The 25359-nt window shown below is 45.5% G+C and overlaps 1 protein-coding gene across 3 annotated transcripts in view; it reads right to left on the reverse strand.

Moving 5' to 3' along the window:
- Positions 1-25359, reverse strand: part of ZMAT4 (zinc finger matrin-type 4) — a 246193-nt gene that overhangs the window by 217256 nt on the left and 3578 nt on the right. The gene's annotated exons all lie outside the window — the stretch shown is intronic.

A 25359-nucleotide genomic window follows, 5' to 3' on the forward strand; every position in this document is an offset into this window, starting at 1 on the left:
GAGCAGGGTATCAAAAACAACAACAAAGCTGATGATGGAATAGGGCGTCGCTTTTTTCGTTGGAGAAATGTTGGAGTGTGTGCTTATGCCAGTGCACTGAGGACATCGGCAGCAACCTGTACTTGGGAGGATATCACAGACTCTTCAGAGACAGAATTGTCTGAGAGACCATAGATCAGGATCTCAGTGGCAGACCATTGCAAGAGCCAGATTTAACCCTGACCCATTGTTTGAAGATTGGCAGAGCAGAAGCTTCTCAAGTGAGGCTCAGGAGGGCACCAGAAGCCACTCACATGGTGCAGGCGCATGCATTCTGACGCCAGCCAGGTTTTCACTATGAGCATGCAGAGAGCCACAATGATGACTGCCTAGCACATGGTGCATATACTGTGGTAAGCAACGCAAAGAGAAAAGAGAAAAGAGCCCAGCAGGTGGAGAGAAGGGCTCAGGGTGTGGCAAACCTGATCACTTCCCAAGGCTCTGCAGGAGCCAGAGGAAACCTTGTGGGCTGGCCGGGAGAGCCAGGAAGGATGGAAGTGAGAAGTCCAAAGGGTGTAAGGATGTCTTCAGCCTCGCTCTGGGATCAAGGGAGCACAATGCCCACATAGGAGGGGATTCAGGGACCAAAGAAACCTGTCCCAGGCCATTTTCAACAGAATTGTGGAGCCAGCTGCAATGTGCTGCCATTAGCTCTAGTTGATGGAGAAACAAAGATTGAACCAGAGAACCCTGAAATGTGTCGTGAAGCACAGGCTTAAAATTCTCAGTCTGAAGAACAGTAAACTCTATTGCCTACAGTTCATCATTATTAAGGGAAATGTCCACAGAGCACTGCTAGGAAGCACAGTAGTTCAAGACATGACATTGACTCAGGTGCAACAGGAGCACATCTTGCCTAAAGTACAATCCAGTGAGCAGATCCATTCTGTGGCATGGACAACAGAGAAAATGCTGGAGACATTTGGGGATGCTTTTCTTTTTCCTATACTAATTTTTATATAGAGATGCACATTTAGAAAGAAGTGCTACAACTGAAACACAGTACTGTATTTCCATATATTATTTTTTATGGAAAGATGTAAATTTAGAAATAGAAAAGTAATATAATGTAAATAAACATGACACGTTCACCATATCACCATAGTGAGGGAGAGTGTGGCCAGTTGGCCTCCTTATCTGCTGTCCAGCTTCTCACTGTAGCTGGGCACTTTTAAGGCCCATGGAGGCCTCTTCTCCTTCTTCTGGGTCTTTTTTTGGGGGGTGGGGGTGTTGCAAGTGAACAATATCACATTTGATTCTTGCAGGCAAATAACAAAGAGGGAGGAGGAAACAATGAGGACCAACATGGAAAGCCATTCTGAGTTGTCCCTGTTACACGTGTGAAAGGGGAAGGACATTTGGCCAGGAAACTCAAGCTTGAGGTGGATCCTTTGATCAAGCCAGTAAAGATCCCCCCTCCCCCGTCGAGTGCCTGCAGTGCTGGCAGAACCATGGAGGAAGGAACTGGCAAGCCTTCAAGCCAAGGGCATAACTGCTCCAGTAGAGAACAGCACAGTTTGAATGAAGAGCTTAGCCATTATACAGAAGCCGCCAGGTAAATTGCTCTGGCTACAAATGCCAATGGACATCAGCCCAGCCCCTAAGTATTTCAATGCAGATTGAATCAAGAGATGGAAAATATCCCAGGACTGAAGATAATTGCAGGTAATATCCTAATTATGGGAGAGGGAGATGCAAAGAGCCCAAGGGATCATGACAAACAGTTGTACTGTTCCCTTGAGTGGTGCAGAGATGGAAACATAAAGTTGCATCAAGATAAGGCTAGGGTGAGACTGAAAAAAGTACCCTGCATTGCCCACCTGTTGATGGCAGGTGGTTTGAAAGTGGACCCTTGGAATGTTAAGGTGAGACAGGAGGTGCCACTACCTGAGGTTGTGAAAGGTGTTTAAAGATGCCTGGGAATGGGAATCTACATGGCAACATTTTTCAAGGGGCTAACAACTAGCCATGAGCAGGTGACGCTGTGGTCTAAACCACAGAGCCTAGGGCTTGCCGATTGGAAGGTTGGCGGTTCGAATCCCCACGATGGGGTGAGCTCCCATTGCTCAGTCCCTGCTCCTGCCAACCTAGCAGTTTGAAAGCATGAAGTGCAAGTAGATAAATAGGTACCGCTCCAGCAGGAAGGTAAACAGCATTTCCGTGCGCTGCTCTGGTTCGCTGGCCACATGACCCAGCCCCCTCGGCCAGTAAAGCGAGCTGAGCACCGCAACCCCAGAGTCATCCACGATTGGACCTAACGGTCAGGGGTCCCTTTACCTTATGAGCCACTGAGACAGCAGACACATGAAGAAGTGGAGTGGGAATGGTCAGGCATTTGCTAAAATAAAGGTTACAGTAACGAAGGACCCCCCTCACAACCACCACCAATTGCTTCTCCCAGTAAGACTGCAAGAGGATGTGCCCAAATGGGAAAAGAACGTTGGGCTGTGCTTTCCAGTACAGTGGTACCTCTAGATGCGAACGGGTTCCATTCCGAAGCCCCATTCGCATCTAGAAGCAAACGTAACTAGTGACGGCACATCTGCGCACTTCACTTTTCGTCGCTTCTGCGCATGCGTGTGATGTCACTTTGAGCATTTGTGCATGCACAAGCTGCGAAACCCGGAAGTAACGGAGCGTGCTCGAACGCGCTCATCCCAAAGCACATTCAACCCGAGGTATGACTGTATGCAGTGCTTCCACCAGCTCCCTTTGGGACAGACAGTGTGCATGTGCAATCTGATCACAAGTCATGATGCAGAAACCATTGTTTGACAGCCCTGAAGAGGCTTCAGAGGATGTTGATGAGACTTCAACATCAACAAGTATGATGTGCATATCAAGTATCATCCAGGCAGGGGTGCCAGGTTCTGCCCCACTTTGTGGGTGCCTGGCACTGGCCTGTGATGTCATGCGGCAGGAGGAGGCCACAGTGGGCCTTCCAGAGGCCACGGTGGGCCCCAGTTTCATGGTATGGAGCCGCACGGCGGGGTAGTGGTAGTGGGGGATAGTGGTGGTGGCAAGGGGCAGCAGCAGTGGTGGCACACATTGGCGTTGCACATTGTGGCGGCGGCGGGTGGCGACTGAGCACCCACAACAACAAAAATGTGGGTGCAAGGGCCCCCTGAAGTTGGGGCCACTGCATCTAGGCAAGCACCTTCGAATGGCAGACACACTGAGCAGAGTACCTCCCTCAGAGCCCAATGAAGATGGTTCAGTAGAAAAGGACATAGAATTAAACAAATGTGCTGCAGAGTCTACCCATTGCATTGCCAGACCAACAAGTGATCCTGGGTCCAGAGTTGCCAATAGCCAAATGTATTATCCTAGACAATGAAGTCTCCAGAAGAAATAGATGACACTTGCGCAAAAGCAACTGGTTTCTGTGCCATGCAGATGTACCAAGAGTATGCAGAAATGTTCAAATGGGAGAAACCACTCCTTGGGACACCCTGAACCAAGACCACATGGGGGTTTACAGGCCAGGGCCTATACATTAAAACTGACCAACAGGTCAACTGAAACCAACATTATTCCTACTGGTCAACATGTTAGGGCCATATGCCAGAGGAAGGAATGGTCAAATTGAAAGTGAGCATTGCAAAGTTGAAATCTCCACCCTGCTCTCACTCTCTCCTCTCTATCCCAAGCCCAGGGCTGCAATGGGAATTAAGATACCCAGCCTCCTCCTAACCGAGCAAATAGCTGCATTGCAGGGGCTTGGACTTGATGATCCTTGTGGTCCCTTCCAACTCTACAATTCTATGAGTCTACAAATATCTGTCCTTCTTCTCGCACCATTGCAAACAGTTAGGAAAACAGGAAGGAGAGAAGTTATGATTCTGGAGCACACACGATGGCACATGAGGAGGAGAAAAGGCACCTTGGCCAGATTAGAAGGAAGCTGGAGTAACAGGAATCTGGTTGGTTACTGATAGTTTTCTACTGCAGCTCCAGAAGAGGAGTCTGAGAGCTGGGGTGGGTGGGTGCTGGACTTAGTGCCACAGAGCAGCATTAAAGGAGAGAAGTTATTCACTCTGATGCTTGCAGGACCCATGGAGGCTGTTTGCAGAGGTATGGATTCTACATCCATGTTGCCACAGATGTCATGTTTCCTCTTGGCCTTTTATTGGAAGGTGCATTGTGAGTTCTGTTGCTAGAAATGTCAGCCTTAACCTTACAGAACAGTACCATACTACCTTAGCAGAAAATAAAATAAAAGGAATACAGAATTGTTTACATGATGTTAACATCCTAGATACAATGTTCATCTGAATCCTATTCTACATCAGCCTTCCCAACCTGGTTCCCTCCAGATGTTTTGGATGACAACTCCCATCAGCCCCTGGAGCCAATGGGAGCAAATAGTTCAGAACATCTGCAGGAAAGCAGGTTGCAGAAAGCTGTACTGAAAAACAGCTTGAAAGCAGATATTTTTAGTGTCTGAGCCAAATCTCTCTCTCTCTCTCTCTCTCTCTCTCTCTCTCACACACACACACACACACACACACACACACACACACATAATTATCATGGGGCACAAACAGCAGCAGTGATGATGAACCTGTTGGCCTACAGATGATGTTGGATTCCAGCTCCCATCAGCTCCAGGCTGCACTGCCAATTGTCAGGGATAATGTGAATTGTAATCCAGCAACTCAGCAGAATCTGGGCAGACATTGGTTCCCCACTTCTGAACCTCACCCGCATTTCTCAGGACCCCAATTCAAATGAACAGGAACTCTACAAGAGCATGGAAAGAACATCTGGCTGAGCCTATGGATTCTAATCAGAGTGAGCTCATGGGAAATTACTTCTGACTTGCTCAGGATTCCACTGCAAATGAAGCAAATCCTAAGCAAACATGGTATCAAGTCAGAAATGCTTTCCTTCCTCCAGCTCCTTCCCGACCCATTTAGATACAGTCATCCCATAATGTATCTGTTGCTGTGGCAACCAAGGTTTTGCACAAACAGCAGCATAAATAATTTTGTGAGAGCTTTGCCCAAATGTTTGGATCCTTGCTGCCGGGTATCAGAATGCACCTTTGCAGCTGAAGGTTTTCAGTGCACTTGGATTTTCTCCTAGCACAGCATCGCTTGATGACCAATCCTGCTAGCCGGTCCATAGGAGGTGCTCAGTCCATGGAAGCTGCATGAAAAGTGTCTTCAACAGAGATGCTGGGAAAGCACATTTAAGTGAGAAATAGAAAATCAGTTCGGGGCATGTCTCCTGCCTATAAAATTTCAGCGCAGAAATTATTGTCCAGAGGAAGGACTTTATTTTTCCAGAGAAGCAGAACCTCCTTGCTTTCATCATCTGGTGCATCCCCCAAATACTTCAAAACAAGTGGAGCTGAATCCTTTCTTTCTTGCTTCAACGGGACTCATAGCCCCAAGTGCTCTGCATAATCCATCCCTGCCAGTCCTCATCAAAATCAACTTGGAAACCCAGGAGGCAGAATGATGAAAGGTGGCAATGAGCTCAGATGTGGAGAAAGCCTTTCGGGATCAAACGTGACTCACAGCATTTAAGCAATTGTTTTAATACTGTTTCCCTGGCTTGCTTTATTTGTTTATTTATTTATTTTAAGCATCTTCTGTGGTCTGATACTCTGGCTTAGATAAACAGAGCATACACAGGCAACTGGAAGCTCAGAGGAGCAGATCAGTCCCTGAAAGGCTTCCCACATGGGCTCCATCATAGCTTGCCATCTCAGGCAGAAAAGTCCACAAGTGTGTGAAAGTCCATCCATGTTCATGCAAGTTTGAGTCACACGGGACTTCATATGGACTTCCTTTACAGAGAATTCCTTACTAATTCCTTACTATTTCTTACTATTTGGTCCTTGGGACTGAGGTTCCCCATTCCCATTCTGCCCATTTCCAAATGCTCTTTATTCTAACACTGCATTTTAACACTGCAAAATGGAGGGAAATAATTGTGAACAGTAACAGAATGTAAAGACTTGCAGCTCACTGGATCAGCTGCATTGCAAATTGAGCTGCATTCTTCTCTGGCTCAGAATTTAAGCTGAACTGTTCCCTCCCTCCATTCCTGGCACTTTGAATTTTCCTGTTTCAGCAGCCAGGTGCTAAGGACACACGAGTGTGTAGCTTCTCAGGTCACTTGAGCCCTTTGTCTGAACATTAGACACCCTTGAAAAGAACATGTCCAGGGGCTTTTTGCTCATGACACCATCTCATGCACAAAACATCCTGGGATATGTCATTTCCAGAGTGACTGATGTGTACCCGGTCTTGGGTTTGGTGGGAAACTACAATTAAGAAGGCATTTGACAATGTCTCCTGGAGGTTTATGGAAATAACACTGGAGTTGACAGATAATTTCTATAAGGTATAAATTATTTGCAACAAAGAGTTAAACTAGTTATAAATAAATCTAATGGAAAACTAATATTAAGAGAGGTAAGAGACAGGGGTGTCCTTTATCCCCACTGTTGTTTATTTTGGTGTTGGAAATTCTGAACACAAACATCAGAAAAGAAAAGAACATAAGGGGTATAGTTGTTGGAAACAAGACCTTCAAAGTTAAAGCCTTTGCTGACGACCTGACTATGGAAACCCCAAAAGAAAGTGTGCCAATAGTGATAGAGAAGATTACAGAATTTGGCTTAGTTGCAGGCTTCAAACTCAATAAAGAAAAAAACAAAATTTACGTCAAAAATATGAGAGAACTACAATCATACCTCATGTTGCATCCGCTTCAGGTTACGTGTTTTCATGTTGCGTCCTGTGGCAACCTGGAAGTACTGAAAGGGGTTACTTCCGGGTTTCGCCACTCGCGCATGCGCAGAAGCGCTAAATCACGCCACACGCGTAGACATGGCACTTCAGCTTGCGTCAGTTCTGTGTTACAGATGGGTCTCTGGAACGGATCCCATCCGTAACATGAAGTTCCACTGTACAACAACTTACAGGACTGACAATTTGTAAAAGAATCAAATATCTAGGAATCTGCATATCGGCAAAGAACATAAATCTTTATAAAGACAACTATATACCAATTTGGAAGGAGATAAAAAGAAGCTTGGAGATATGGGACAGGTTAACATTATCATTCTGGGGTAGGATCTCCACAATAAAAATGAATGTGTTGCCTAAAATGCTTTTTCTATTTCAAGCTATCCCAGTAGTGGACAGTGCAAAACATTTTAAGACCTGGCAGAAAGATATAACAAGATTTATTTGGCAGGGCAAAAGGTCAAGAATAAGTTATAAATTATTGACAGATGGCAGAAAAAGAGGAGGTTTTGCACTGACAAATTTAGAATTGTATCATGAAGCTGCATGCCTATCTTGGATTAAAGAATGGCTAGTATTGAAAAACACTGACATACTAGACCTAGGGGGCTTTAACAATCGTTTCGATTGGCATGCTTACTTATGTTATTACAAGGTGAAAGTCCACAGAGACTTTATGAATCATGTAATAAGAAGGTCCCTATACTCAGTCTGGTTAAAAAACAAAGGTATCCAGGAACAAAAGACACCCTGGTGGCTATCGCTGATGGAAGCCATGACAATAAAAAAAAAGGTTAACATCATGAATGATTGCGTTACATATAAAGAAATTCTCTGTGAAGGAGGTAACCGATTAAAACTCAAGAACTTTGAAGAGTTTAGATGTATTCAAGTCTCCAGGGCCAGATGAACTGCATCCAAGAGTATTAAAAGAACTGGCAGATGTGATCTCAGAACCACTGGCAGTCATCTTTGAGAATTCCTGGAGAACAGGCGAAGTCCCGGCAGACTGGAGGAGGGCAAATGTTGTCCCTATTTTCAAAAAGGGGGAAAGAGAGGACCCAAATAATTATCGCCCAGTCAGTCTGACATCAATACCAGGGAAGATTCTGGAGCAGATCATTAAGCAAACAGTCTGTGAGCACCTAGAAAGGAATGCTGTGATCACCAATAGTCAGCATGGATTTCTGAAAAATAAGTCATGTCAGACTAACCTGATCTCGTTTTTTGACAGAATTACAAGCCTGGTAGATGAAGGGAACGCAGTGGATGTAGCCTACCTTGATTTCAGCAAGGCATTTGACAAGGTGCCCCATGATATTCTTGTAAAGAAGCTGGTAAAATGCGGTCTTGACTATGCTACCACTCAGTGGATTTGTAACTGGCTGACTGACCGAACCCAAAGGCTGCTCATCAATGGTTCCTCTTCATCCTGGAGAAGAGTGACTAGTGGGGTGCCACAGGGTTCTGTCTTGGGCCCGGTCTTATTCAACATCTTTATCGACGACTTGAATGATGGACTCAAGGGCATCCTCATCAAATTTGCAGATGACACCAAACTGGGAGGGGTGGCTAACACCCCAGAGGACAGGATCACACTTCAAAACGACCTTGACAGATTAGAGAACTGGGCCAAAACAAACAAGATGAATTTTAACAGGGAGAAATGTAAAGTATTGCACTTGGGCAAAAAAAAATGAGAGGCACAAATACAAGATGGGTGACACCTGGCTTGAGAGCAGTACATGTGAAAAGGATCTAGGAGTCTTGGTTGACCACAAACTTGACATGAGCCAACAGTGTGACGCGGCAGCTAAAAGTGCCAATGCAATTCTGGGCTGCATCAATAGGAGTATAGCATCTAGATCAAGGGAAGTAATAGTGCCACTGTATTCTGCTCTGGTCAGACCTCACCTGGAGTACTGTGTCCAGTTCTGGGCACCACAGTTCAAGAAGGACACTGAGAAACTGGAACGTGTCCAGAGGAGGGCAACCAAAATGGTCAAAGGCCTGGAAACGATGCCTTATGAGGAACGGCTAAGGGAGCTGGGCATGTTTAGCCTGGAGAAGAGGAGGTTAAGGGGGGATATGATAGCCATGTTCAAATATATAAAAGGATGTCACATAGAGGAGGGAGAAAGGTTGTTTTCTGCTGCTCCAGAGAAGCGGACACGGAGCAATGGATCCAAACTACAAGAAAGAAGATTCCACCTAAACATTAGGAAGAACTTCCTGACAGTAAGAGCTGTTCGACAGTGGAATTTGCTGCCAAGGAGTGTGGTGGAGTCTTCTTCTTTGGAGGTCTTTAAGCAGAGCCTTGGCAACCATATGTCAGGAGTGCTCTGATGGTGTTTCCTGCTTGGCAGGGGGTTGGACTCGATGGCCCTTGTGGTTTCTTCCAACTCTATGATTCTATGAGTTATGAGGGTCCCACAAATTCACATCCTCTAGTTAACCAAGTAAATAGTGGCAAGACCTAGCAAACGTTGGCTGCTCACACAGTCCTTAGGTACTGTGAGGCCACCGGACCCTTTCCCAAGAGGTGTAGATTGGCCTCTCCTTCAAAGGAACACACTGGATGTAATACAATGGGCCCCATCAATCTGTGACCAAAAAGGGGGGTGAGGCTCAATTATGTTGTAAAGCAGGAGTTGCCACCATGGTGTCATTGCATGCAACGGTGCCCTTGAGGTCTTCCTCTGGTGCCCAAATAGCCCCTGCTTTGGTCACATGGAGGTAGGGGAGCTGCTGCCCCCGCTTAAATCAAGTAAATAAAAATACTTAACTAAAAGTAGAAATTGTAGAAAGATTTTGACAGATTTTTCTGAGCACTTGGGGCCAAAAGAAAGCAATTTAAAACAACTGTTGCTGAGACATTTCATTCCAAAGCTGCTGCTAACAAGTGGGTGTCCTGCCCCGTCTGCCCCCCCCCCCCCGGCTATAAATCCTGGCTATGCCCCTGGCTGGTCATGAGATGGTGAGGGGGGCTAGTTGGAAGACTGACACACTTTCTTCCAGCTCAATGTACTTTTCAGGACTCAGATTAATTTTATTGGCTCTGAGGCTTCCCAGAACACACATTGTGTGGGAGTCTATGGAGTTTTACTCAGAGCTGACCTTTTGAAATCAATGGAGCCTAGGTATGTTCATTCATTTCAGTGGGTCTACCTTTGACTTTTTCTGTCTCACTGGGGGTTGGGGGGGGGGGATAATTCCAGGGAGGGAGACAGGAAGTGACCAGAGCAGAGGGTTCCCCCTGGCACTAGCTGAAAAATCTGAATGGGCCCACAGGCTTGAAAAGGCCAGCGCCCCCTGCCCATTCGCAAGGGACCCCATGCCATGCAGACACAGGGAGGGAGGGAGGACCCCCTGGCCTGCTCTTTAGCCTGCTCTGGTTTTTATTCCTCTTCCTTAGTGGCTTGTTATGAGTTTGATCCTGCACTTAGCTTCCCCTCACTCACAATTTCTTTCAAAAACAAGAATGCCACATGTGGCTAGCTTGAATGGTCCAGTTGCTCTTGAACCGTAAAAATCCTCCCTGTACATTTGTGGCCACAGGGCCATGCGTGAACAGCGCTTGCAGTGTTCGCCGTCGAAAAAGAGCAAGCGAGCATTTCAAGCTTCACTTCTGCAATCATCTAGTTGCACTTCACTGATGCTCACTGGGACCAGCTCTGGCTTCGCGGCTGCTGATCCCTCCGTCATTTCCTCTCCTGACCCTCCCCTCCCCCATGCATCCAGCCCTGACCCAGAACAACCAGCATGATCAATAAGAGGGACTCATGCCTGCTTTCCAGTGACTGGCTTAACTCTTTCCTCACCAGAGGAAGGCCATAAGGATTCTTGTGCTGAATCTCATTGAAATGTTGGCTAAAAAGAATAAAATTGCATTTTAGTGCAAGCTCATTCATTTGTCACTCAGATACATCCTGGCTCCTCTCTTTCAATTTGGGTCCTTCTCTTCATAAGGAATATGAATATTAGAACAAGAGCTGTGCAAAAAAAACAAAAACCTGTGGGGGGTTTTTCTACCATCAGTTGATGGGGGGAAATTTGCACCTGAAAATTAACAAGGGAAGAGAAAATGTAAGCAACATTCTCATAGGTGGGGACGGAAATTAGCTGCCTTATACCAAGTCAGACCACTGGTTCATCTAGCTCAGTACTGAGTACACTGGCTGACAGCAGCTCTACAGGATTCCAGGCAGGAGTCTCTCCCAACCTTACCTGGAGATGCCAGGGAATGAATATGGGACTTTCTGCTTGCAAGGCTTGCAAGGCAGACTCTACCACTACGGGCTTTTCAATGCACTAAACTTGTAAGAACTTGTGAAGCGACCAAGGGCAAATTGTGAGTGTCATTCATTCTACAAACTGTTTCACCAATGTTCTATCCTCTGCAGCCCCCCTGGGTGTCCATGCATCAATTGAAGCCCAGGGAAAGACATTATTAAGTTACTCCACCTGTGGGGCTTTCTCAGATTAAGAAAACCAGGCAACCAGGGAGGCTGCAGAGCACTGAAGAACAGAACAAATATTCTCTTTCTCTCTCTCGGATGAACACACACACACACACACACACACCTCAACCACACCTAGGGATGGCAATATGGAAAAATGGGATTGGTTCTCTCAATATCTCACCACCACCCCCCCATCTAAATTCAGTTCTCTAAATTTCGGCAGCAATTTGTGCTGCAGGGAAATGTTTATTCTGCTAGGATATGCTTTTGAATGCTGTCAGAAGCGTGTCAAGGCCCAAGACACCACTGGCATGGTGTGACTGGGGCTGTGGGGACAGCAACCCCAGGCGCATGATTCTGAAGGCACAAGAGGGTACAATTTAAGGAATGGCAAAAGATACTATCGAGGTTATCTTATAATAGATAAAAAGGAAAGAGGTGGATTTTCAATGCCAGATTATAAACTTTACTACGAGGCATCCTGCCTGTGTTGGTTGAAGGAGTGGATAACTTTGGAAAATACGGATTTACTAGACTTAGAAGGATACGACAACAGATTTGGATGCCATTCTTATTTTTGGCATGACAAAGTAAAAGTTCATAAAGGGTTCCTAAACCATGTGATAAGAAAGATTTATGAAGTGTGGGACAGATATAAAAATCTGTTAGAATGGAAAACAGCATGGAGACTTTCACCAACAGAGGTATTGTCTGTCAAAAAGTTGAACATGGAGGGAACCTATGGTGAGATATTGATGGAAATCGAGAAAGGCTTAAAACTGAAACCATATGACCAAATAGAGGAAGTACTTACGGGTTGGTTGCAATATCATCAAGTAAATGATATATTTAACGGAGACAAAAAAACAGGATTTGAAAAAAAAAATCGAGATTCCAAATCGAACTGCTGGAGAGCAAAGTAAAATTGTTATCAAAAATGTACAATTTTTTGTTAGAATGGTATACAAAAGATGAAGATATCAAAGAAGTTATGATAAAATGGGCTATTGGCTTTGGGTATAATATTGAGTTTGAATCTTGGTCAAAATTGTGGAATGAAATCTTAAAATTTACTGTACGCATGGCCTTAAAAGAGAATGTAATGAAAATGATGTACAGGTGGTATTTGACACCGGTGAAGTCAGCCAAAATGTATAGGATGAGGAACAAACTATGCTGGAAATGTGGTGGGCTTGCAATAATGTAAAGGTATTTGGGGAACTGATCTACAATTAGTTTTAAAAGATGTTTAGATATACCTTCACCCAAAAACCAGAAGCATTTTTGCTGGGTTTGATGGGAGAAGAAATTGCAAAGATAGATCAAAGACTATTTATGCATGCCACGACTGCGGCAAGAACTTTATTAGCCCAAAGGTGGAAAATGCAGGAATTACCAATGATCAAGGAGTGGCAGACGAAAATCATGGACTATGTGGAATTAGCCAAGTGACAGGTAGAATCTGGGACCAAGACGACAAAAAATTTCAGAGAGACTGGAGTAAATTTATTGAGTATATAATTATTGTAAAAATCTGAAGATACTAGCGGGATTGAAATAAAGCCTACAATGAAAAACCTGAAAAAAAACTTTAAACTTTCTAGACCAAAGAGTCTAGATTATAAGGATACAAAGATCAGAAGCTGAGGATTTGAAGTGTGATATAAAGACTTGAAAACAAAAACCTGTTGAAGGGATGGAGGGAAGTCACGAGCTCAGCAGTGCAAAGAGTTTATTTTGTTTGTTTGTTTGTTTGTTTGTTACTGTTGGAAATGTGTTAATTTTTTTAAAATTAAAATTACTTTAAAAAAAACCAAAACATTTGAAGGTGGACTTACCTAATTCACAAACTGAAACTCAGCCGTCTTTTGAAATCCACAATTCTCTAAATTTTGCAGTATAGTTCTCCAGCCAAGTAAGGTGTACACAGACACACACCTGGATAAAAGTGTACTTAGCAATGCACACACAAAAATTCATTGTTTAGGGGATATAGTTTGCAACAATGTAAACAAAAATATTTGAAATAATGGAGAAATTCACACTAAAATGCTGGTGAATTTTCACGAGGACTTTTTAAAAAAAGACTTTACAAATTGATGTAGAAATGCAGAGAACAGAGGGGAGCCAAAATTGACAGATTCATCTGCTCACACCTCTGGTGGCCTTGTGGTAACTTAGTAGTGAGCTTACTGCAGGGGTGAGATTCAGACCAAGAAATCTCCTGGCTCACCACTTGGTCTTTTGTCCACTTCCCATTCTGGCGAAGGAGTTTTGCTCACTGGCAAAGCTCCTGTGCAAATGGTCCCAGTTCAGTGGAGGCTACTGGTCAGGATTGCTATGGAGCATCTCCAGTGCCAGCAAATACCAGGTGCTTGTGGCCAACCCAGGGGGATCTATTTTCCTTCTCTTCCATATGCTTTCTTATCTTATTCAGTAGAACATCACAGGTCACACAACCCGATGTGAAACTCTCACAGCAACTGGACATCACATGCTGAAACATGGACCGAGGAGGGTGACCAAAATGGTCAAGGGTCTGGTCAAGGGTTCCTAATGAGGAATGGTTGATGAAGTTGGGTGTGTTCAACCTGGAGGAGACTGAAAGGAGATATGATATGATATCTCAAGGGCTGTCACATGGAGGGGGGAACAAGCTTGTTTTCTCCAGTTCTGGAGGGTAGGGCTCGAATCAATCGCTTCATATGACATGAAAGGAGATTCCGACTATAATATTTAGGAAACCTCTGACGGCAGCCCTGTATAGGGAAGCTTTTTAAGGTTTAATGTATTACTATGTTTTTATATATGCTGGAAGCCTCCCAGAATGGCTGGAGCAACCCAGTCAGATGGGCAGGGTACAAATAAAAAAATAACAGATGATCCTTCTGAATCTATGATTCAACTGAAAGCACTTAATAGAAGGCAGCCTTCTTACCTCCTAAGCCCTGTCAACTACCGTTTGTGCCCCCAGGCAGAAGAATAACCATGAAGCAGAGAGGAGCACATCAGAGCGTGTGGCCAGGGTTGCTACACATTGGTGCATTGAGAGAGGTGCTAGAACAGCCCCTCCTCCCCAGCCAGCAAGGCCCTATGATGGTGGGGCTCATGTGATCACATCCATGCTGACCAGGGCTAATGAGAGCTGTGATCCAAAGCGTTGGTGGAAGGGCTCCCAACTTGGGGAAGGCCACACTGTAAGGAAAGAACAGCAGTTTCATTTCCATAGGAAAAAATATGTTCTCTTTAGCCACCTTTTGCTAAATGAGACAAAACCGGCGATCAAGGAAGAAACAAGAGCATTGCAGTTAACAAGAAATTAAGCCAGCAATAAAATTAGAGAGGAATTAGGAATGGCTCCCTGGGGAGTGTTTCCTCAAGTCAAGGTCATTCTGTGAACTAGATATCCCTTGACAACTTTATTTCCTTCTAATTAATAAATATGTACGTGAGCAGCAAGACAGAGAAAACGGCACGCACACCCCACCCCCGCAGCCAACCTTGAGCCCCATGTCTGCGCTTTGGCTGCGCCGGTCATGTTACCTGGCAGCTGGCGCCAGCAGGGGCTCCAACTGCTGAGAGGAAAGCAAGAGCATCAGCACATTGAGCAGACGCGGTAAAAGTGCCAGCCGGCACTTTCATGCCAAGGTGACCAGGAGCGGACGGAGCTTTGGGCAAAGCTGCAGAGAGTCAAACATCAAAGACTGGGGGACTCTTTCAGCAAGGCGGGGGGAGGTTTTGTGCACCCTGAGGGCCACCTTCCCGTCTGGGCAACCTTTCAGGGGCCACATAGCAGTGGGGGTGGGTGGCAAGAGGCAAAACTGGGCAGGCAATTGAAGTAATGTTCACCTTTGCCCAGTAGGGTTGTTTTTGCACACTTTCTCTCTCCTCCATCCAGGCAGGCATTTTCAGAGTTCAAGGACACATTCCAGGTAGGCAAAGACATTCCAGGAGGCTGCAAACAGGGCAAGGGAGGGCTTGGCCTGGGGAGAGGGGGGTGGCTAGGGTGGCCTGGAGAGAGTTCCAAGGGCCACATAGAGAGACCTTGAGGGCCACTTTAGCAGTAATCTGCCTCATTTGGAGATGAAACGGGGAGGGGGGTTACAAGCATGATAAGATACTTGCTACAAAATAGCAGCGGTGAGCCAAAATTTACTTGCCTATTCGGCACAGTAGGAAGGGAGGGAGACTATGCTCCACAATGTCACCACGTGATCAATGTGATAGCTCTCTTTTCGTTTACTGAAGCCCAAGCCCCCTGTAACTGAGATGTAGGGTCAGGATGCTGTCCATTCATGAGGTAGCCTCTGGTCAGATGGTGGTCATCCACATCTCTAACACAGGAATGCAGAAGGAACAGCAGGTAAGGAGGGGGCAGGGCGAGAAGAGCCATGAAGAAAACAGGCAGCCGAAGGGGAGGTACCAGAGAGCACTGAACAGGTTCAAAAATAGTAAATATGCCTAACACCTTCTCCAGAAGAGGAACATTGGTAATTTCAAGGGCAGAAGCAAAGTGCTTCCTCTCTCATGCCTCCAAATACCGCCCTTTACTGCTACTCTGAAAACAGAAATAAGATCAGAAGGGGGAGGGGATCTACACACCTCTCCATAGCTGTTGGTGAGTGACTCGCATCTGCCACCATCACATGTAGTCCCACCACAAGTAACTGGTGTCTGTGGAGGGAGCACCCGGCTCATAAATTCTCCCAGATCAGATCTGCCCATATTCCCTGGAAGAGTTTCTATGACAAAGATCTGGCTCATCCGTGCAGTACATCACTTTATCTCTTGCCATGTGATTGCACTGAGCTGAATCGGCTAAGTGTCTCTGTTACAAGCATTCTGTTTGAGTTGACATTGGACGATACAAATGTTCTTTCCTTGGTGGTTAATGTGTGATGGCTCATTTTCACACACATGACAAAGGATGAACTTGCACAACCAAAATGCAAGTAGCTTTTTAAGGAGAGTAGCAAACTGTAATGGGCATCACATATAAGGACCTGTGCTCCTTCACGCTCCCTCGCTTATAGTCACATTTGTCCCTGTTTCTGTCTTTTAGTTATGTAGGATATAATCACATTTTAACTACTAGTGTTTATCCCTTACCTGTTTTAAGTCTTATTTGCTCAGTTTATCCTCATATTTTTAATCTTATGCTGGTCTGTGACCAAAATAAAGTTTGATACTGATACTGATACTGATACTGATACTGATACTGAATGGGCATCACGAAAGGGGAAGGGGTTGTTGTCTTTGTCCATAATTTGAGCACTGCTTACATGGTCCAAAACATCCACTGTCCACTTTTGCCTCTGATCTCACCCACTACTGGAATGTGGCCTTTGGACTGAAAAAGGTTCCCCATTCCTGAATTACACATACCCAATGCACAGCAACACACAGCCTAATACCCAGTTTGTTAGGATCAGCATGACCGAAATCCTATGCATTGTTTTTTCCTGGGAATAAACTCCATGGAATCAGGAGAGGTTACTTCTGACTGCAGAGATTCTACTTGTAAAAATGTGTTAAGAAAATACATTTGCCGCACTGAAACAAAATCTTTAGCTTTTAATAATAAACGCAAACCATATTGCAAAGAAGTGCTACCATTTAAAATGCTAGCCTGAAATAGAAACTCCATGAAAGAAAAGGGAAAATATCCATCTTCTGCTTGATTGTTTTTCTGATTCTCTGGCTTCCTCAGTCCTAATCTGTCACAAGCAAACTTGAAAGACTCCTTAACACCTCATATATGTGCTGGGACAAAAGATGTTTGTCAGTTGTGTTGATGCTCTGGCAAATAATGGCATCACTCCTGCTCTGAAAAAAGTCCCAAAGCTGAGTCCCACTGTACTACACCGTTGCAAAAGACGGGGCAGAATTTTGATTCAGTTTTGCATTTGAAGGCAAACTTACTTAATTTTTGCTTTCTGGAACCATATGGGAATCAAAACACTGCCATCCTTCAACATTCACACTTCGTCTAATCTTGCAGTGCACTTCTCCGGCCAAGAATTGTGTATAAAATGCATATTGTTGTGAGTTTGTGGATGCCAAACACCCTAAATAGCCAGACCTGGGTGTATTAAGCCAGACTCATGTGTATTAGGCTTTGTATGAGACACTTATAATTCCCCAGACCTGTGTGTATTAAGCTGTGTGTTAGACACCTTTCTAAACCCTAGGAATCAGGATGTGTTAAAAACAAATTAGATGATAACCAGGGGGCAGGCCATTAAATAAACCAAGTATCAAAAGGACTCTGACTGAGATGGCCAGTGGATGGGGCCCCTCCCTCAGCAGTTGAGTTATGTGACCAGGAGACACAAAGCAGCAGACAGAACATGATGTCTGCTTGGATCAAGGGCTGCACCTATGGAGGAAGCAAGACCCTCCTGGAGTGCTGATGCTCATTTCCAAAAGAAAACACAGACCCTGAGCAAGCGTGACTGGAATCTCACATTGTTCAGAGATTGGCACGGGCTGCAACAATATACTAGGGTAAGGTGTTAATAAAAATGCACATATTAGCAGAAATAACAAAAACATGTGCTATATTTTGGGGAAATGATTTGCAAAAATGTGTACATTAGGCAAAATTGAAGACCATTTTGAGAAATTTGCATTAAAATGCTGGTGAATTTTCATGAGAATTAGGGTGTACCTGCAGGTGTGTGCACACAGGAGAACAGCGTTTGCAAGTGATATAATTTCTTTCCAGGGCATACTGTGATCAAGCCACAGCTAAAAACACAGCAGCAAGGGCTGGTTAAAAAGCTGGCAACTATTAGGACCAGAAGGCAGAAATAGGTCTCCTGCAGTTTGTAACAGATTTAACAACAACACAGTCCTATTTTAATCTCAGTTGTTGGAGATCTGATGGGACTGATTCAATTGTTTATTTAAAAAGGTGCATGGATATAGCACATGAATAGCAGAAGGCATGTGTTGAGATCAACAGGATCTGAAAGAGTATTATTCTCCTGCCCTCCTTCTCTCTCCCCCCCCCTGCCCCCCGGCTGTGGGGTTACATCTAAGCTGGATGCAACAGCCATTGGGAGGTGGGGAGGGGGTGAAATCAATGCTTTGTAGCAATATGTGGGACTGCATTGCATTTTTATGAATTATGAAATGCCCAAGGCAAGCCCTGAACATCAGACTAACCTAAGTTGGGAAACAGAGCTTTGGGGTGAGCCAACATGAACCTGAGAATATTATCATGGAGATAGCAGTATAGTTTAGGAAATATGGAGCATGGAAATGCTTCAAAATTTACAACAAATCAGCCTGTTTCTGGTCTGTGCAGGTTCTGCCTGTATCCATGCAATACATCTTTTCCATCGTATTTCCAATTATTAGCTGCATTTTAAAAAAATAAAGCCTCATGAAGATGCATATTTAAAATGTTCTTTCAAAATACTATTGAAATATGTACTTTATCTCAATGTATGCATTTCTAAACAGTGCACATTTTAAGAGCATTCTGGTATCTTTCTGAGCCACAAAAATGGCTCAGAATCCAAGACACTCCACAGACATCCAGATCCACATGTTGGTCCCTGGTGTGCAGAGTGGATCAGTTTGCTTCAGGATTCATATAAATCAAATTCTGTGAGCATGCCTAATAATAGAATCATAGAGTTGGAATAGACTCAAGGGCCATCGAGTCCAACCCCCTACCAAGCAGGAAACACCATCAGAGCACTCCTGATGCTCTGGTTGTCAAGCCTCTGCTTAAAGACCTCCAAAGAAGGAGACTCCACCACACTCCTTGGCAGCAAATTCCACTGTCGAACAGCTCTCTAATGGACAACAACTACTACAACAACATAACCTTAAGCAAACCTTCTGTCTTGCACAAAGGCACAATCTCAAAAGCTTCTGCTGCTGATTCCAGGAGGCTTCAAATGTAAAACATGCTGCCCCTGGCAATTTGGGGAGAGGGGACTGAATTAAGGACTTCTGTATAGAAAAAAAACCTGGGAGCCAACTATAGGGGAAAAGGGTGATAATTTCACTGGGATGGGGGGGGCACAGAGAGACTGGCAGCAGAGTAGAGGAAAGAACAAGGTGTTAGTCTTTCCGGGTGACTCTCCAGGGATTGATGGAAATTACTCAGCATAACACAATGCAAGCGTCAACGGATAACTATGGGCCAGCCCTGCGCTTGAGGATGAGACACAAAAGCTGCTGTTTAACAGGAAGACTTTATTATACAGTCTAGCCAAACTAGACAGCATCTTACAAAGTAGAGACATCACCTTGCCAACAAAGGTCCGTATAGTAAAAGCTATGGTTTTCCCAGTAGTGATGTATGGAAGTGAAGGCTGGACCATAAAGAAGGCTGATCGCCGAAGAATTGATGCTTTTGAATTATGGTGCTGGAGGAGACTCTTGAGAGTCCCATGGACTGCAAGAAGATCAAACCTCTCCATTCTTAAGGAAATCAGCCCTGAGTGCTCACTGGAAGGACAGATTGTGAAGCTGAGGCTCCAATACTTTGGCCACCTCATGAGAAGAGAAGACTCCCTGGAAAAGACCCTGATGTTGGGAAAGATGGAGGGCACAAGGAGAAGGGGACGACTGAGGATGAGATGGTTGGATAGTGTTCTCGAAGCTACCAGCATGAGTTTGACCAAACTGCGAGAGGCAGTGGAAGACAGGAGTGCCTGGCATGCTCTGGTCCATGGGGTCATGAAGAGTCGGACACAACTAAACAACAACAGCCAAACTGGAGAAAGGCCAGAGCCCAGTGGTAGAGCATCTCCAGTTTGGGCTGGGAATGTTTCCTGTCTGTAACCATGGAGATATGCTGCCAGCCAGTGTTGACAATACTGAACTGGATGCAACCAACTGTCTGACTCCGTACAGGACAGCTTCCTAAGTTCCTGAATTCAGCAAAGGCTAGAGATGGAAATATAGTCTGGGAGAGGTGGGAAGGTGGTATGACACAAACTACTGGGCACATCGCTTCTCTTGCAAGCCAGCTGCATCAGTGAACGGCAAAGCTGCTATGGAAAACTCTCTGTCTTCATCTGCCCACTGGCCACACTTCCTGGAATGCCTTGGGAGCAACACCACGTCTCTTTGCATCTTGTCACTCAAGGCATTCTGGGAAGGGGGGCTAGCAGGAAGTGGCACAAGGCTGTCTCCACAGCTTCCCATCAACTGCACTTTGGACCAAGAGCCAGCAGACATAGCAGGAACCCCATCCCAAACATTTCTAAATGCCTTCCGAAAAGAGCAGAAGATTTGCACTCTTTTCCTTAGAGAAATGTTGTCAAGAAACTGGAAAAGAACCCATGGAAAGCTGGGTCTTTAGTGGAAGACTGACTGTATGAGTTAGAAGGGGCTGCTTAACACTTTCCTGGCAAGCTGCTTAGTTCTTTTCTCCCACAAGCAAAAAAGTAGTTGAGTAGAAAATTGGGTGGTGGGGAAGAACATCAGAAGATGGATCAGGCCAAAAGGAGTCCATCCAGTCTAGAGTCCGGTTCTCACCTTGGCCAACTGGATGCCACAACGGGAAGCCTGCAGTGGGCAGCTGAGTGCAGCAGCAGCAGCAGCAGCAGCAGCAGCACTCTCCTCACTTGTGATTCCCAGCAGCTGGAACTTATGGCAGTTCTCCAAGGAGCTCCAAGTGGCATACATGGTTCTTCCAATCCTCATTTAATCCCTACAACAAGCCTGTGATGTGTGTTAGGCTGAGAGGCAGAATGACTGGCCCAAGGTCACCCAGTGAGCTTCATGGCAGAGCTGTGATTTGAACCCTGGTCTCCCAGGGTCCACTGCTCTAATTGTTACACCACCCTGGCTCTTAGGATTCAGCCACCCCTACACACTCCAACCTGATTTTCCATTTTCCTTCTGGGGGTGGTAGGTGGCAAGGAGAGAATCACAGAATTACACATAAGGCGCAATCTGGTCCTAAATTTAGAGAGCTGCAAAGATTACCAGAGGGAAGGTGAGGGGGGGCATTAGGACACCTATGCCTTGATGCAGATGCAGGCCTTCAGTTTCTGTAAGGAGGTGATGACAAAGGAGCAGCGTCAACTGCTTCACCTGAGAGGTAGGTTTTGAGCAGAGATTTTAAGGAAAGCTGGCTTTGTGCTAAAGCCATGAAGTCTACATGCGCACCACACATTTAAAGACTGCAACTCCCTCCAAACAATCCCAGGAAGTGTAGTTTTCTAAGAGTGCTAGGAATTGTAGCACCGGGGAATATAGTTCCCAGAATTCTTTGTGCTTTAAAAGTGTGGTGTGTCCACGGTCAAAGTCTGCATTGGTCTCGGGCATGATGAAGAAGAGCCGTGACTCAGGGGCACAGCATCTGCTTTGCCGGCAGAACGCCCAAGCTGGTCTGGGATAGCACCCCCCCCACACACACACAGACACCCTGAAATCCTGGAGGGCCACAGCTAGTCATTGTACGCACGACTGAGCAACAGAGGTGGACCAATGGCCTCTCTCAGTCTGAGGCAACTTCCAATGTTTCTAAGAGGGTAAAGGAGGTAGCAGACTTTATAGATTAGGCACTCCTAGATGTTTATGCAAGTTCCAGGTTACACTAGGGATTCAGAGATGAAAAAACACCTAACAACCAATTCTCTGAATTTGGCAGTGGGGGGGGGGGAGGGGTACCCACCCTTCTCTAAATTGCCAGGCCCACTTTCTTGTCCCCTTCCGTGCCCCTTTACTCACCAACCAGTCTGATGAAGAGTTTTGGAAAACGCAAAAGTTGCTTAAAATTTTGTGACATTTTGGCTGGCCTAATAAAGTCATTCGGGATGCGGGGGGTGCTGTGGGTTAAATCACAGAGCCTATGACTTGCCAATCAGAAGGTCGGCGGTTCGAATCCCTGCAACAGGGTGAGCTCCCATCGCTTGGTCCCTGCTCCTGTCAACCTAGCAGTTTGACAGCACATCAAAGTGAAAGTAGATAAATAGGTACCGCTCCGGTGGGAAGATAAACGGCGTTTCCGTGCGCTGCTCTGTTTCACCAGAAGTGGCTTGGTCATGCTGGACACATGACCTGGAAGCTGTATGCCACTCCCTCGGCCAGTAAAGCGAGATGAGCGCCGCAACCCCAGAGTCGGTCACGACTGGACCTAATGGTCAGGGGTCCCTTTACCTTTAATAAAGTCATTGCCCTTCAGTGAGGTCTTCGCAGGACACAGCTAGTATGGTGTAGTAGTCAGAGTGCTGGACTAGAGCCTGGGAGACCTGGGTTCAAATCCCCCTCTCAGCTACAAAGATCAGCTGACAGACCTTGGACCTGACACAGTCTCTCAGCCTAACCTAACCTAACTCACCAGTAGGAAAGGCGATAAACAAATACAAGAAAAACTGAGAAGATACATAGACAGCCCCCAAACAGAGCATTCTGAAGGTGGAGAGAGACTGGTGTGATTTAGGATCTTATGTTCATATACACTCCCCATTTAATCTTCATCTGGCTTTCCCCCATTACCTGATAACCTCCTCAAAAACCTACTGAGCAAGCACCAACTGGAACTCTTGGTTCAAACATGGCAAAGTGAGTCTCTAGAGCAACATCCATGACAGTTCACACCAATAAATCCTGAAACATGCAACAAGAAGGATTTGCCCCAGGAATGTTGGCTGTCTCTACTATTGCTGTGCCAAAGTTTTCTCCTACAGGCCACTGCTCATCAATTGTATTTGAAAATTATGACCAGAGGGGGAAAATTTCAGTGAGATTCTCATGGGTAAGGTACAGAGTTATAGTTGAGCTCACCTTACTTTTGAATTTTTGTGAGTGGCCTTTCTCTTGGTCCACAGTTCATCTCACCTGTGATCTGTACTCTGCTGTCTTCCCAGGTGCTCACACTTCAATCAGAGCCCAGGGGAAGAGCCTCCCAGGAGGCTTTTTTGAACCAGGAAGTGTAGGCAGCTGGAAAAATGCTAACTGAAAATAAAAACACAGGTGCAACACTTGACCACCTCACAAGGGCAAGGGCTCAGTCACAGAAATGATAATGAAATCACCAAGTGTGCTATGAAGGAAGCGGGGGTGGGGGTGGGGAATGGAAGTCTCTTTCGCAGAGGCAGAAAACATCTGAGAAATCGAGGCACAAATTTCTGCACAGCACTTGTTTCTAGATTTTTTTAGCGCACTCGCCATCCTTCTGACCTTCACATGCTCTGCTGCACACTGCTCTCTGACAACGCCACACTTCCAGAGCTGCAGCATGGAACACCTACAACAGATTCTGCCACCAGACTTTGCTCCCACCTTTTGCACCACTTTCCCAGGACGTTGTACAGGAGGTTTTCTTCTTGTTAAAATATCTCTCCCCCCCACACACACACACAAGGTGGGAAACATCCAAAGGTATAATAGAAAAATAATTTATTGTATTTTATTTTAAAAGTGTTATTCATTTATTTTAAAAGTGTTATTCATTGTGTCACTGTTTCCAGTGGAAAAAGGCATGTATAACGATTAATTACTCAACAGTGTTATAATCTAAAAAGGAAAGAACAGAAAGTCAATGTTTTGGGCAAACTTTTTTTTAAAAAAAACAACACCTACATGTTTTCCTTCTGTGAATTAGTACAGCTCTTGTTTTTAGAATCACTAAACATCCTCTAGCAGATAAGGTAATTCTGCACAGACCTGCAGAGGAGGAGAATCACTGCACCGAGCAAAAAGTATCGTACAACATCATCGCAGCAAGACTCCAGACTGTCTTCAAGGGGTAAGATTTAGAGAGGTGCAAAATTATCTTGGGGAATTTTATGAGACCTGCTAGAATTGTCATCTTCTTGTTTCCCCCCTAGAGAATCCTCCAGGGTTGCACCAAGACACCACATTGCCAAAGCAACATTCAGCAGCATAAGGCTTGCAGTGCTATGCGCATCCACCTGCAAGGAAGCCTCTGATAACTCAGGGGGACTTACTTCTGAGTAGACATGCAGAGGCTCAGAGTGTGCATTTGACTTGATTTCTTCCACTGAAATCCACCAAGGCTGCTGCAGCTGGCTTTGGAGCAGATTTAAGGTGGCCAAATGCAGAGAGGACAGACAGGCCTCTTGCCACACCTCTCATCAACTTCCTACACACCATACATTGAAAGCACATTACGGCTTCCCCCAGTGACTCCTGGGAACTTTCATTTATACCCCACAGAGACATCAGAGAGTTGTGGAGTTTGAAGGGATCCCGAGGACCATCTAGAGCAACCCCTTGCAATGCAGGAATCTCAACATGGGTCTCCCATCCAATTTGAAACCATACTTTGCTTTGCAAATGTGCTAGTGGTTTTATTGCTGCACAATTTGCCCTGTCCTCCTTTGCACCTCGCCAGCCAAAGTGGCCCTTTACTTTTGTAAAACATTAGAACAATGTTTTTATAGCTTTTAATCATCTTATGGATATCTCCTTGATAGCTTCAGAGAGGCAACCCAGAAGCAAAATGGATCATCAACTGGCGGCTCCGAGAGCGAGGCTGAGCCAGAAGCAGGAAAAGGGCTTGTCTACTTCTTCTACTGACCTGTGTGGTAGGCAACACCTCCTGAAGTTCCCTTGGCTACACAACTACTTTGGGGATTGGACTAGATGACCATTTGGGTACCCTTCCAACTCTGTGATTCTATGATTAAAGGTACATAAGCCTCGCCCTCATTTGCTGCTTCTGGGCCACCCTACTGAGAGCACTGCCTGCACTCCCTGCCCCCACCAAACAATATGCCAGAGGCGACAAGTGCAGAGGAATTGGCATCTGAGGCAAGGGGGCTTGCTTAGCACTCCTTTTCTTGGGTGGATCAGAACATCTATGGCCCACCAGGGCTCTCCCCAAAACTACCTGCCAACTCAGACCCCTCACACGAGAGCAATTTAAAAAGTGGTCCGGGTGAAACTCCCCCATGCCTGTGCTGCAGCAACACTCTCGGCAGGTGAGCAGGTGTGATCTCTGTGCTGCCACAGTTCCTGCTGCAGCTCACTCTTCAGCTACAGACAGGTATTCTCCCCATCACCCCCACCCAGGAAAGTCAGAGATACCCTTTGCTCCTTTCTCAAGCTCCGCCCCCCATCCTCCTGTTGTTCTCTTCCTACAGCAGATGAGT

The sequence above is a fragment of the Podarcis tiliguerta genome (assembly GCF_965153285.1).
Source record: "Podarcis tiliguerta genome assembly, chromosome: 8".
Classification (NCBI taxonomy): Eukaryota; Metazoa; Chordata; class Lepidosauria; order Squamata; family Lacertidae; genus Podarcis; species Podarcis tiliguerta.